At 34.5% G+C, this 14,195-nt stretch overlaps 2 non-coding genes across 2 annotated transcripts; both read right to left on the minus strand.

The window, feature by feature from the left end:
* Positions 1–2,276: 2,276 nt before the first annotated feature.
* On the minus strand, positions 2,277–2,402 carry LOC141417675 (small nucleolar RNA SNORA72). The gene has a single exon (XR_012442323.1). It is a non-coding gene; the product is annotated as a small nucleolar RNA SNORA72 (small nucleolar RNA).
* Positions 2,403–4,207: 1,805 nt separating this feature from the next.
* On the minus strand, positions 4,208–4,369 carry LOC141417791 (U1 spliceosomal RNA). Its single transcript, XR_012442417.1, has one exon. It is a non-coding gene; the product is annotated as a U1 spliceosomal RNA (small nuclear RNA).
* Positions 4,370–14,195: the final 9,826 nt, after the last annotated feature.

A 14,195-nucleotide genomic window follows, 5' to 3' on the forward strand; every position in this document is an offset into this window, starting at 1 on the left:
TTCTAGATTTAATATGTGAGCCTAAATATGTGCAAATAAATTATTCCAATAATAAAAAATCACCAAGTAACTACAAATCCAGTCATAATTTTCACCTCTGCATAACATGTTTTACACATGTACACAAAAACACACTGTGTATATAGCACATTTGAAGTGTAAAGTATGTTTTGTCTTTCACAGCATCATTACAGTCTTACTCCAATGGCCAACTCCATTGATCTTCGTTATAATATGAGTAAGCAATGTCAGTATGGCAGAACCTAGTACATGTAGCCAATCTGTTGACTTCCTTAACTTTACTCTTTAGAACCTAGAACAAAAACAAAAAATGGCACTTAAGAATCCACTTGACTGGGATATATTTCAGGCCACAAGCAATGTTCTGCAGAATCATTCATTCCTTCATTCCTTGGGTTTTCTTTTGCATTGTTATGCTAATCTGGCCCACATTTGGGTGGAATTTCTGGGTTTTAGCAGTGAGAGTTTTGCATTACAGGAACCCCTTATGTCCAGTGGAGGAACAAGTTGATCACTGACATCACAGCTCTCCCAATATGCCCAAGTTCAAAGATTTTCTAGGATGAGTCACAGGACTCAGCACATAGCTATAGCTCTTTATATGAGTTTTTTCAATGAAAGGAAGCAAAGCCAAATCAACAAAGGGAAAAGGTTTGTGAATGTAAGTAAGAAGTCAGGCACAATCTCTGCATCCTGTCCTGGGGGAGGACTTATTCACAATATGATTTTCCCCACAACCACAGTTTGGCAAAACATGGGATATGTCCACTTAAAAAATAAGAGACTCACTGAGAAGACTCAGTCTTCTTTTGAGGAATCTGATTCTATAGGTTCCAAAAAGTGGAGGTACTATATTCATACTTCATGCCAAATTCTAAACTCCTCAAAGTTGCAGTTGTAGTGCATAAAACTTACAAATTTTACAGGCAGATTAGTTACAGACGGCCATCCTTAAGTGTTAGGGATCATAGAATACCTTCCACAATTTAATTTCTGACAATCATTCCAGGGCCACTGTTGTAAGTAAGAAATATTACAATCTATAATGCTAAATCTTTCCTTCAAAGTCACTGTATAGGAATGAAAGAACTAAATATTATGGGTTAGGATGCATATCCTACAGCTACCACTTTATATATAAGAAAATCAGCTGTAGTTTTTTAAGGATCAGTAATTGCATCAACGACCAGTTCTTTTAGGCAAGATATGAATGTAGAGCGATTCTAAATCACAGCCTTTCTAACAAGGCTTGGATGAAGAATTTAAAGTATGTAAAAAATACATGAACAAAATACTACTTGTTTTTTAAAGTATCTTAGAAGCTATCATTTTTTAGTGAAATGAAAAGAAAGCAGATATTGATTTCTACCACCATTTCCTGTTACCAGCCCTGCTCCTTTCTCACTGTTGGGGACACTCAGAGGTTGAACAAAGCTGAAGCTATAGTGGAGTCCTGTTCCTTCCTCTGCTTCATTATTCTTTACCTTACAAATGAACCCAGTCCTGTCACTGGTCCTTAAATTACTATAAATATTTTCTTATATTTTTTAGAAGCAAAAAATTTGATTGAAAGGTTAACTATCCAAGTCCTCACCATGCATTTATGTTTTCTATTAGACAGATTTTGTCCCAGTCTATATACCAAGTAGATTACTCTAGCTTTGCATTTCATTCTGAAATAAGGAAGCATGCTTTGCCCACTTCATTCTTTTTCAGTTTGTTGAAGCTATTCATGTTCTTGCATATTCTCTGTGAATATTAGAGTGTGTCTATCTGTTTCAGTGCCACTAAAACCATTAGTAGTGTGATAAAGATTGCAATGAATCTGTGGGACTCTTGGGATAACATTGCTATCTTAATAATACTGAGAGTTCCATGATCAGAGTGTTTTTATTTTTGTGTTTTTTAATTTCGAGCAAGGTTGTGTAGTTTTCATTTTATACTTCTTTTGTCACATGGGTTAAGTTTATTTGTAGGTGCTTTATTATTTTGACCTTATTAAAATGGAACGGAATTTTTTTAAATTTCCTTTTTGTTTATTGTTGGTATACTTAAACATACTGGGTTTTTTGTGTTTTACAATTCATTTAAGGGAACTGGTAATCACAAAATATCTCTGTGTAGATTACTTATTCTTTAGACAATTCTGCACAATAGCACTATGAGAATTTTACACTAGCTACAGTCTATTTTCTTAAGTACAAAGATGAACTAGAATCTGAGCCATTATGCGATCATATAATAAATCAGACCTGATTGATCACCATATCTATAAAACCAAGCCTGGGGAATGTATGGAGACTGGGAACACATGCATGGTCTTAACATAGGGAATGTTTATTATAAACACACTGATTTTGTGCAATGGTTTTGTGTCCCACAATTTTCTGAATTCATTTATTGACTATAAATTTACTTGTGAAATATGCAATGTTTACAATATAGCAGATCACAGGGTAAGTTCATGATCAGAGATAAATTTACCTATTCCTTTCTACATTTCCTGCTTCATTTCTTCTTTTACCCATAATCCTTGGCTGGAACTCCCATACTACATTGAACAGAACTGGAAAAACAAGTATTAAGTAAACTTCATGCTCTTTTGGAAACAATGTTCAGTCTTTCACCAATGCATGTGATATTATCTGTGGGTTTTTTACTTCTGACGTTCACTATGGTGAGGTGGTTTCTTCTATTTCAAATTTGCTGATGCATCTTTCCTGAAAATTGAATTCTGTCACATGATTTTTGCAGCAATTGAGAAGACTATGTGTTTTTCTCCTGTTATTTTAATGTGGTGTATTACATTGAGTGAACTCTGTATATAAAATCATATTTGAATTCAGGAAATAAATCTCACCTATTGTTTTAAATGTTATTAATATACTTCTGAATTATGTGTTTTAAAATTTTATTGAGAATTTTGTCATCCATATCCATACAAGATACTATTCTATAGTTTTCATTTCTTTCAGAATCTGTGACTACCTTTGTTTCCTAGCAATCATGGTCTCAAAAATGAGAGAGGAGTTGTTGATATCTTTAATTTTTTGGACGAGTTTTGGAAGCATTAGTCCTAATTCATTTCTAGATATTTACTCGAATTCAGGAAGAAAGCATTTGCTGTAGCAATTTTTTTCAGTTGAGATAATTTCTATTATGAGTTTTCTCATTTTCTTGCTTTAAGTTTATTCAGATAAGCAGATCTTATGAAGTGACTTCAAAAGTTTGTGACCATAAGATAAATAACACTAAAAGTTCTGGACAATTAAGCTAGTGTCCCCCACCAATTTTTCTTATAATGGCCAGATTTTGAAGCTTGTTTTAGGATATCTTCAGGACACTGTCTGAGAGAATATTTCTTATCTGGAAATAGGAAAATGTCTTTCGATGGTAAATTTTTTTTTATCAGCATAGTTACAATGCACCTTCCATTATCCTTCCTTTGTCAGCCAATTATAACAGGGCTTTTTCTATTTTTTCGTTATTCTATATCCTAATTTAGTTGTTGAGCACTCCCAGTAAGAACCATGTCTTTTCCATCTGAAGCCAACCTCAATGAACAGGACTTAAAATAAAATATATGCAGAGAAGGAGGATCTACATAGACCAAACAATCTGGGACAATGAGGGAGATAATTGGAGACAGTAGCTGGTGCCAGAGGGACAATCCAACTCTTTGCTTCTAATCTTAAGAAAGTAGATTCCAAATATCAAGGGCAATTTTTCCCAACTAATGTGGAAACACTACCAGTTTGTAAAAGTGATAACATTAAATCCCAAGTCTAAGAAAAATAAAAAAGAGATTTTAAAACTGATTGACCCTAAATTCAAAAAATATCATTTATAATTTACATCTTGCTCTTTTAAGAGGCATGTAGTCTTAACTTATGTTATTGATCTTAGTCTATTCTCTCCTCTTTGTACTTAACACACTGCAAGCCCTCTTCGCTGTATTTTAAATCTTTTCTTAGTACATGAATCCATGTATTCAATTTTAATTGCCTTATCATATTGCAAAAATGTAAAAAGTAAAACAGCTATACTTTCTCAAAAGAAAAGTATTTTAAATAAAAACTTGCAGATAGATTAAGAGCATATTGATGGAGAAATACATACCATGGTACCACCCCACTGATCAAAATAAAATTGTCTAGTTGTATTCATGTTATTCATTTATTTTACTCAGGGGAGAGTGCAACACAGTCTCCCACTATCTCAAATTATGCAGTTGAGTTTCCCGCATTTGGGGGCATTGCTTAGTTAGCACCTCCAGAGTGCAATGGATATGCCTTGTCCTAGGAAAATCACCTTCATGATCATGGTATCTCCCCTGCCAGGTAAGTATAGTTGTTTTCATTTTAAACAGAGCAGACTTCAGAGCAAGGATATTTATCAGATATAGGGAAGTGCAGCACATAAAAAATTTATGCACAAAAAATTATTAGAAATAGAGAAGGGCAGCTCAGAGAAAGCAAAATAAATTTTAAGTAACAAATTTGGATACATTAATGATTAAAATGCTTTAATCAGGTCTTTTGTTCAGATAATAATTTTAATATACAAACATCTGAAAATAAAATTGTTCCAATAACCACCATTCACCAAACTAATCCAATCATGTAATTTTCATTTTTGTAAATCATGAATCACACAGGTACACAAAGCTATACCATGTATAAAGCACCCTTGATTTGCTGTATATGAAGTGCTGTAGAATATGTCTTCTTTTTCACTGTGTCATCTGCAATCTTGCTCCAATGGCTCACCCAATCTATGTTTCATTATTATATACATAAGCAGAAACAGTACGGCAGAACCCATTATATGTAGCCAGTATGTGACTTCCTTAGCTTAACACTTGTAACCTAGAGGAAAACCAAAAATTGTCAGTTGTGGATCCCCTTGACTGGAATATATTTCAGGACACAAGCAGTGTTTTCCTCCAGAATCAACCATTCCCTCATTCTTTTGGTTTTTCTGCATTGGACTGATCAACTATTCCCAACGTTGGTGGATTTCTAAATTTTAGTAATGTGAGTTTTGCATTCCAGGAACCCCTTTAGTCCTAAAGAATCCCAGGTTGATCACTGTCATCACAGTTCTCCAAACATACCCAAGTTCAATTATTTGCTGGAATTATTCCCAGAACTCAATTTATAGTTGCAATTATTTTGTTTTCTACAATGAAAGGAAACAAAGCAAAATCAACAAAGGGGGAGGGTGCATGGTTTTATGTAACAAACAAATCTGGCACAAGCTACATCCTGTATGTGACAGGGGCATCACACGAAACATTCTTTTCCCCCATAATCAAATCTTGACAGCAGCTGGGCATAATGGTACATGCCTGTAATGGCAGATATGGCAGAGGTAGGTGGATCCTGATCTGAGAATATCATTGGCAAGGATGAGATCCTACCTGAAAATTAAGCTAAATAAAAGGGAGTGGGATATGGCTCAGGTGGTAGAGCAGTGAATTATCAAGTGTGAGGCTCTCAATTCAATTCCTATTATCAAAATAAGAAGAAGGAGGAGGAGCTTAACCACATAGAGGAAACGTCTACATGCAAACATATTAGTGACTCAATGAAATGACTCTATCTTCTTTTGGAAATTGATCATATAGGAATTCTTGTACCAAAATTCCAGACTTACCAAGGAAACAGATGTAGGGCATGAAACTCATAGATTTTACAAGTATATTAGTTATACTTTTTTTTTCTTTTATTATTCATATGTGCATACAAGGCTTGGTTCATTTCTCCCCCCTGCCCCCACCCCCTCCCTTACCACCCACTCCGCCCCCTCCCTCTCCCCCCCTCAATACCCAGCAGAAACTATTTTGCCCTTATTTCTAATTTTGTTGTAGAGAGAGTATAAGCAATAATAGGAAGGAACAAGGGTTTTTGCTGGTTGAGATAAAGATAGCTATACAGGGCATTGACTCACATTGATTTCCTGTGCATGGGTGTTACCTTCTAGGTTAATTCTTTTTGATCTAACCTTTTCTCTTTGTATAACAGCCATGTTAACAAGAATGATAGAAAACTCTCCAAACTCATATTTTTCCAGACCTGTACAAGGGCCACTGCTGTACATAAGAAATACTACAACTTATAATATTCATTCTTTCCTTCAAAGTCACTTTATAAGCATAGAAGGACAAATATAAGTGATAAGATGTGTACAGTATGGATACCACTTTACACATAAGAAATTAATTGGATTCTATTGCGAAATTCAAGGCTAATTCTATTAGGAAAGATACAGTGAAATTTGAAATTATTGGCTGTCAAGACATGGCTGAGTAATTTAAAGTGTGTTTGATAAAAGACTACTGAAACAAGCTATTCTTTATTTTTAAAAAGTATATCAGAACATTTCATTTTGAAAGAAATTTGAAGGGAACAGATACTGATTCCTTCTAATTTCACCTATCACCAGCTCTGCCCTTTCCTCATTGGTAGGTGTGCTCAAAGTTTTACCAGGGCTTCAGCTGCAGGAACATTATATTTCTACCTTCCCTTCATCATCCATTTCCCAACAAATTAACTTAGTCTTGTCACTGGTCTTAAACATCTCTTAAATATTTCCTTGCGTTTTGCAAAAGAGAAAAGTTAAATTGAAAAGCTAACAAGTGAGTTCCTTTTTATTTGTTTATGTTGTCAGATGTGACAGTAGAAGACATTTTCCACTTTGTTCCTTGTGATGTTGAAAGACCAGTTCTACCTATTTGCTTTAAATTAGGAGTATAATTAAAAAGGATGAAGAATGGAAGACTCTTACTGGAAGATTGCAGATGTTCCCTTGCAACTATGTTCTTTTTCTATTTTATTGTCTAGCATACAACAAGCTATCCCATGGTGGAACAGCAATGGTCCCATTTGCATTTCACCTGCTGATTATTCTTCATGTTCAACTCTGATTACACAATTACCCTGCCATCTCTCTCACTGATGCATTTTCCAAATGGCAGGTGAACTGCTCGAATGTTCAACTTCAGATCTTCTTTCTAGTTAGTAAATAGAGATGAATGGTTTCCTAACATCAACATAACCAGTAAGACGTAGACAAGACTATGTTTTATGACCAACATATGAGTAGTGGTTATTAGTTCACTTTTTTGCAAGAGTTATGTGGAATTTCTCTTTGCCTTAATTTATGTAAATGAACAAAAACTTTTAAGCTCATGAACTACAATCTCTGATAAAGAACAGATGTCCTTCCCTAGGAGGAATCAATGTGATGCTTCTTTCACCATTCTTGTCAGTCTTAAAATCAGAGATCTAAAACTTTCACCAAGGAATTAAAGCAACACCTGACCTTTACATTCAGGTCTAGGGTAATGTTTCCTAAATTGGTTTGATTTACATCTCATCTTCAATGGTATTTTCTTTCCATGTTTATTGAAAGCCTATTCAGAATGCAGTGTAAACAGTCCAAACTTAGAAAAGGGGAGTGGAATATTTTCACTGGAGGATGTGAAAATCCTTATGTAGAGAAAAATAATTATGCCTTATTAACAGTGTCATTAGATATTATTGGTCATTTTCAAAAAAATCATAATGTAGTCAATATCGTTAATAGTTTTTCACTAAAACTGGGTACCAGTTGCTCATGCCAGTAATCCATTCTACTTGGAAGGTTGAGATCAGGAGGACTGCAGTTTAAGGCCGGCCCAGGCAAAAGAAAAAGTTTTGAAGACCTCATCTCAATGGAAAAAAGTTGAATATGATGGTGAATACTTGCTAACCCAAGTGGAATTGACAGAAACCATAAATGGGAAGATTGTGATCCAGGTCAGTCAGGGCAAAAAGAGAAAACATACCTCTAAACAATCAGAGCAAAAAAGGCTAGAAGCATGACTTCAGCACTAGCACACTTGTCTAACAGTGTGAAGCCCTAAATTCAATCTCCAGTATCACCAAAAAAATTCATTACCTAAGTACAAGCCTTCAAAATGAGCATATTCAAATGACTTTTCACATTGTTTTTGTATTTTACATTATATTTTTAATTGATCAATAATAATTGTGCCTCTTCATAGAATTTAATGTGAATTTTTTATCTCTGCAAACCTGGTGGAAAAGTTCAATCAAGCTAATTAATATATTCAGGTCTTTACCAACTTATGTTTTCATTGTGAGAACAAAATTTCAGTTTCCTGAGCCCACCCACATATAGAGGGATAATAATGTGGGAGTTGACTGTGTTCTCAGGTAAGATGAATTGTTTGTGGATTTGTCTAGTGTGGGCTTGAGCTACAGGAGACTGGTGCAATGTAGGAGTGAAAAGAGGGTAGGAGAGAAGAGAGTGGGTCCTTGAAACATAAAAATAAACATTCATGAGCCTCAAGTGGAGATTGCTTCAATTTTCTCTTCTCTCTTTCCTTAAGTCAGGCTTGCTAGTTTGTAGAAAACTGCATATATTTGCTAAGCAAATGTATATTTGTGTGTTTTTAAGTGTATGTTAAGAGCAGTATTCGTCCCTAGAAGGTGTTGTGTTTGATTAATTAAATCTCAAGCTTGACTGTTCTCTTCTGAATGTAAAAACCCAAGAGGCTTGTGAATTTTAGTTTATAGAACTTGAAGTAAATTAGAAAAAAAATGGGAAAACTCTATGCACAGATGGTGGGGATGAAAATTAGTATAGCCCTTCGGGAAAATAGAATACAGTTTCCTATGAATCCTTTTTTATGCAGACACAACTAATCCTGAGATGAAAAACCAATGAGAAAAGTTATTACCAAAAGATGAGGAGAGATTGTCTCAGGAGGAAACAATGGAACTGTTTGCAGAGAATGAAAGTTAGTGTGCCTTGGCTGTGTGGTGTTGTGGGTAATTCAAAATATCACTTTACCAAAACCATATAGCTAGGACTTATGCATTGCAACATTATAAATTTTACCTAAAATGAATTTTTAAGATGGTAACTGAAGTGTAATAACACTAAGCAGTTTAGTTGAAACAAGACTGAAAGAGTGTAGATGCTTGTGAAATCTAAGTGATGGTAATACAGGATTTCAGTATACTACGGCGTTTACTTTGTTAATTTTTGTTCTTTTCATTAATACCATCTGAGATACAGACCAACATTGCCACCTCCCAACTCACTGCTCCAATTGGATGTCTCAAGAACCAAAAATACATTTCTGAACAATTGAAATCCAACTATAATCTATGTATTTGAAGTGAATTAAAATACAGGGGAAATATTCATTCAAGAAAATAGGTGTGAAGAGTAGGGAGTAAAGTAAGGCTTTAATTGGGTAAAGGTCACCTTGTTGCAGATGGGCTTGCACTTCATCCTTATCTTCACATCAACTACCAGCTGTGGTAATTAATAATAAGACACTGTAATGGATTTCATTAAACTTTACCTTTTATGCTACTTCAGGTTCTAGAGAAGAAAAATGTGTCATAAACTTTTAGGTTTGTTTGGCCTTATTATTTCTCATTATTTTTTATTTTGGTAAATATATATTTTACCAAACACTTCCCATTCATGGTTTAGATACCAATGTCACCCAAAAACCTATATGTTGAAGAATTAGTACCTCCCCCAATTATTCAGAGGTGTGACTTTTGGTAAGTGATGGGAACATGAGGGCTTTAACCTAATAAATGGATTAATCCATTAATGGATTTATAAATTGATAGCATTATTGGAAGGCAGTAGAAGATAGGAGATGAGACCTAGTTGGAGGAAATTGGTTATTGGTGTCATGTCCTTGTACTGAGTCCCTCTCTGTTTTGCTCTGCTCCCCCAGCCACCATGAGGTGAGGCAGTGCTGCTTCACTGCTTCAGCACCATGTTTCTCTACCTCAACACTGATTCACACTGATGGAGCCAAGTGAACATAGAGTAAAACCTAAGAAGCCATGAACCAAAGTAAATCTTTCTTCTTCCAAGTTGCTTTTCTCAGGTATTCTATCACAGTAGTGGAAAGTCACAAACACAGAAAATTAGCAGTGAGAAGTGAGATAGCTGGGACTATGTATGACCATGTGATTCAGGAGCCTTTGCAATTGGTTTGTAGAAGGAATTTGGGAAAGTATTGAGAAGACGGGCAATTCTGACAGGAGCTCAGAAGACAAGAATATTAATAAGAATATGGAGAGTAAGACTGTTCAGGAATTTTTAAGATGGAGAAATGAGGACTTTATTGGAATTGAACTAGAGGCTATCAGTGTTACATTCTAGCAAGTTATGAGATTTTGTAGGACTCTGAATTTAAAGATGATTAATTAATCTGGTGATATAAATTTCAAGGCAGCTCAACTTTCAGGAACTAGCAAGAGTCATGCTGGTTATTAAGCCAGATCTACATGAAAAATGGGAGCAAACCACAGAAAAAAGGACATGAAAAACTTGCAATTTTGCAGAAAAAGTATCATATGTAAATATGGAGCCAAGGAAGGTGTGGTTGCTGAAGAGATCAGTACCACTCAAAGGAAGCCATTTACTTTGCACCAGGACAATCGGACAAATGCCTTGAGAGTATATTAGGAATTTGTTAAGCTTCACTGGTCACAGGTTCAAGAATATAAATGTGTGAACTCAAATAAACATGCTTTGATTTGAGAGGACAGCTTTGGGGAGTCTTATGCCACTTTATTGTGAAAGTACATAGCTTGTTTTCTAAAATTGTTAATGACCCAAGCATTGTATGCACATATGAATAATAAAACAATAAAAAAATTGTTAAGGGCTCGTAGCTGAGCATGCATTGACATTGAGTTCAAAGAGGAAAATTTTGGCTTGAACTCAAGAGATGAGATACTTTGCTATACTACAACCTTTCTGCCATGATGTTCTGCCTCATCACACGCCCAATATTGAGGCAAACCAACCATGGGTTGAAACTTCTGGAACCTGATTTACCTAAGTATTTTGTTACAGAAAATGAAAGTGATTGATACACTATTTTAACTATTCTGAAGGCTCATATCAATGGCATTTATTCTGTGAACTTTATTGGGCTTTAATCACAACTATCATCCTCTAAAATTTTAATCACCCAAAATCAAAATTCTTTATTCATTAAACTACAACTTCCCTTTCTCCCAACCATGAGCTGCTAACAACACTATTTCATTTATTTCTATAAATGTAAGTATATTAAGGGACTCATATTGGTGGAATGATAGAATATGACACTTTCTGCCTAGCTTATTTCACTTGGCAAAATGATCATTTATTTTACTGCATGTGACCTAAACTTATTTCTTCATTAATCATGAATAATTGCATTTTATCTGTATACTATATTTTATCTATTCTTTCAGGTCCTTATGAATTCTTTGTATTCTGTCACCTGTGAGTAAGGATGCTTGAATTTTGCTGTACAATAATCTATTATAGGCCCTACGATGAATTCTTTAGATACAGACCCATGAGTGAAATAGTATCGTGTGGCATTTCATAATTATCCTTTCGAAAAGGCACTATACTTTTTCCACACATGCATTACATTGTTTAAGTACTTAAAAGTATTTAATTATCATGTAAAATTAAATATTTTCCAGAGGTACAATGTGATAATTTTGTTTTAGGATATATTAGTCCCCAGATATTCACTGGGCATAGATTGTAAGGCAACTAGTGGATATCTAAAACTACAGATAACTTCAGATCCTGTATGTACAAATTTATCCCTGTATATATATGTGTGTGTGCACATGTATATAAAAGTTTAATTAATCAATTAATCCAGAAAAAGATTGGCAGCAGTAACTGATAAGATGGAACAATGTTAAAAATGTAATGCAATAATATTTATAGTATTTAGGCTTATGTGGTGTGTTCCTCTCAAAATAGCTTATTGTACTGTACTGTATTTACTGCCTTGTGATGATACAAGAAAACACATTGCCTATAGAATGAAATGAAGTGAGGTTAATGCCATAGGCATTATGACAGTATTTAGCTAATAAATTCAGGTTGCTAGAATATAAGCACTGTCATACCACAAAAGTCAATCTGATAACCCAGATAGCTAGACAGAGAGGTAGGCAGGGTACAGGGATATACTCACTGCAAAATGGATATCACAGGTAGAATTTTGACATCAATTTCATAAGAGATATTGCTCCATAATTTTCATTTCTTTTAAAATCTGTGTCTGCCTTTATTTTAAGGGTAATTCTGGCCTCATAGAATGAGCTAGTATTTGTTAATCTTTTTGATTTGGGAATGACTAAGGGGGAATAATAGTCTTAATTCTTTTCTAATCATTTGTTAGAATGCAGCAGGAAAGTCTTTGCTCTGGGCATTTTCTTAGGTGGGAAATTTTCCGTTATGAATTTTATTGTTTTCTTCATACAGTTCTACTCAGATTAATTTATAGAGCAACTTCAAAAGTTTGTGATCATAAAATAAATAACACCAAATTACAGTGTAATTGAGTGTCTCTCACTAGTTTTTTCCTTTTATTACCTGTTTTTCTCATGAATGGCAATGTTTTCTGACTTGTGTTAGAATGTCTTGAGGACACTTACAGAATGTCTCTAGTCTGGAGGATAACAAGAATCAAGGTTCTCTTCTCAGCGCAGTTACAGTGAGTCTTCCAATGTCCTTTCTGTCTCAAACAATTATTATAAGACTTTTTCAATTATTTGCTCCTTTTCATCGTCATTTAGATGTTGAGCTCTTCAAGTAGCAACCTTGTCTTTTCAACCTGGAAAGAACTGGGAATCAGAGATATGCAGAGCTCTGATATGGATATGCATGTACCAAATAATTTTGGACAGCAAGGGAAGTTATTGGAAAAGAGTCAGGGGATAAGAGGGACAACACAATGCCTTATTTTTAATGTGTGATGAGTTACATTGCAATTGTCAAGGACAGAGTTTTTCCCTGTTTATAATGAACCACTTTTCTCACAAGTGATTAGGAAAGCTATAAATATTAATTCCAGAAGACTGAAAAGCATAAAAATATTTAAAAACCACTTATCTTGAAATTCAGAATCATTATGGTTTATAAGTTGTCCCTTTTATAATGCATGTTTTATGAGCATATGACACTATTTATTTTAGTATATTCCCTCCTGCTTTTATTTAACCTATTGAGAGATCTCAATCCTGTATTTTAAACTTCTTCATAATACCCCATTCATATATTCCATTTTAAATACTTAGTCATATTGCATTGTATCAGTGCATCTATGTTGGCCTTATTAGTCTCGTATTCATCCTCTTCTAAGTAGTATGCCTTACTGAATGTTTACTACAATAGGTGAAGACTGGATATTCCATATTCAATCTAAGATAAGAGATACCAAAAGTGTTTTGCCAATGGAAAATTTAAAGGCTAGTTTTCATTCAATTTTAAATTTTAAGGAGGGTAGAAAACATTTTAAAGTCCAATACTCATTTCTTTATTTCTATGCCTGTCTACATGTGCTACAAAAGATAATTCACCATTTCAAATAATGCTTGGACAAAAAGTGACTTCATTGTAACAAAAATTACATCTTAAGTTTTCTAGTCTGAAGAAAACTCAATAATTTCTCATTCATGCTCTGGTAATAATTTTAAAGAAAACATTGAAAATTATAAATGGAAAAGGTATTAAAATTAATAGTTTTGTATCACTGTATATTAATTGTCTTAAGAATTCTCCTTCATACAGTAATGAAATAGTGCCAATCTATTCCTTACATGTGGGATATTGTTTGAATCTCACTCTTCCCACATGCCATTGTCTAGTCATTAGTTGGACAGATGCAGCTATGACTTCCATTTCTTCCCTGCCCTGGAAAGCAGAAGAAGATACAGTGTCAGCTTAGTGAAAGGAATTCGAGGAGATGAATTCCAAACCTCAGTATGTGCAACTAAATGCTGACCACTTAATTCCTGTACTGGGCTTTGGCATCACTGCTCCCGAAAAGGTAAGAATACTGGTACTGGGGTTGAAGTTTGAAAAGAAAGTAACCAATAATAAGTGGGAGCTGATAAGGCTTTTCATGTCACTGACATCCTGTGCAATGCTGGCGGTATCTCTTGGTTTACTGCCGCACCACTCTAGAGCTATTACATCTCAAGAGAGAGAGACTATGTTCTGCACCAGAGTCTGATCATGCAGTCATGCTTTGTTGAGTTCCTTATACATTATAGATATCAGTTCTTACTGGGATGAATAGATAGAAAATATTTTTTCTTGTTCTA

The sequence above is a fragment of the Castor canadensis genome, chromosome 15 (genome assembly GCF_047511655.1).
Source record: "Castor canadensis chromosome 15, mCasCan1.hap1v2, whole genome shotgun sequence".
In the NCBI taxonomy this organism is placed as follows: domain Eukaryota; kingdom Metazoa; phylum Chordata; class Mammalia; order Rodentia; family Castoridae; genus Castor; species Castor canadensis.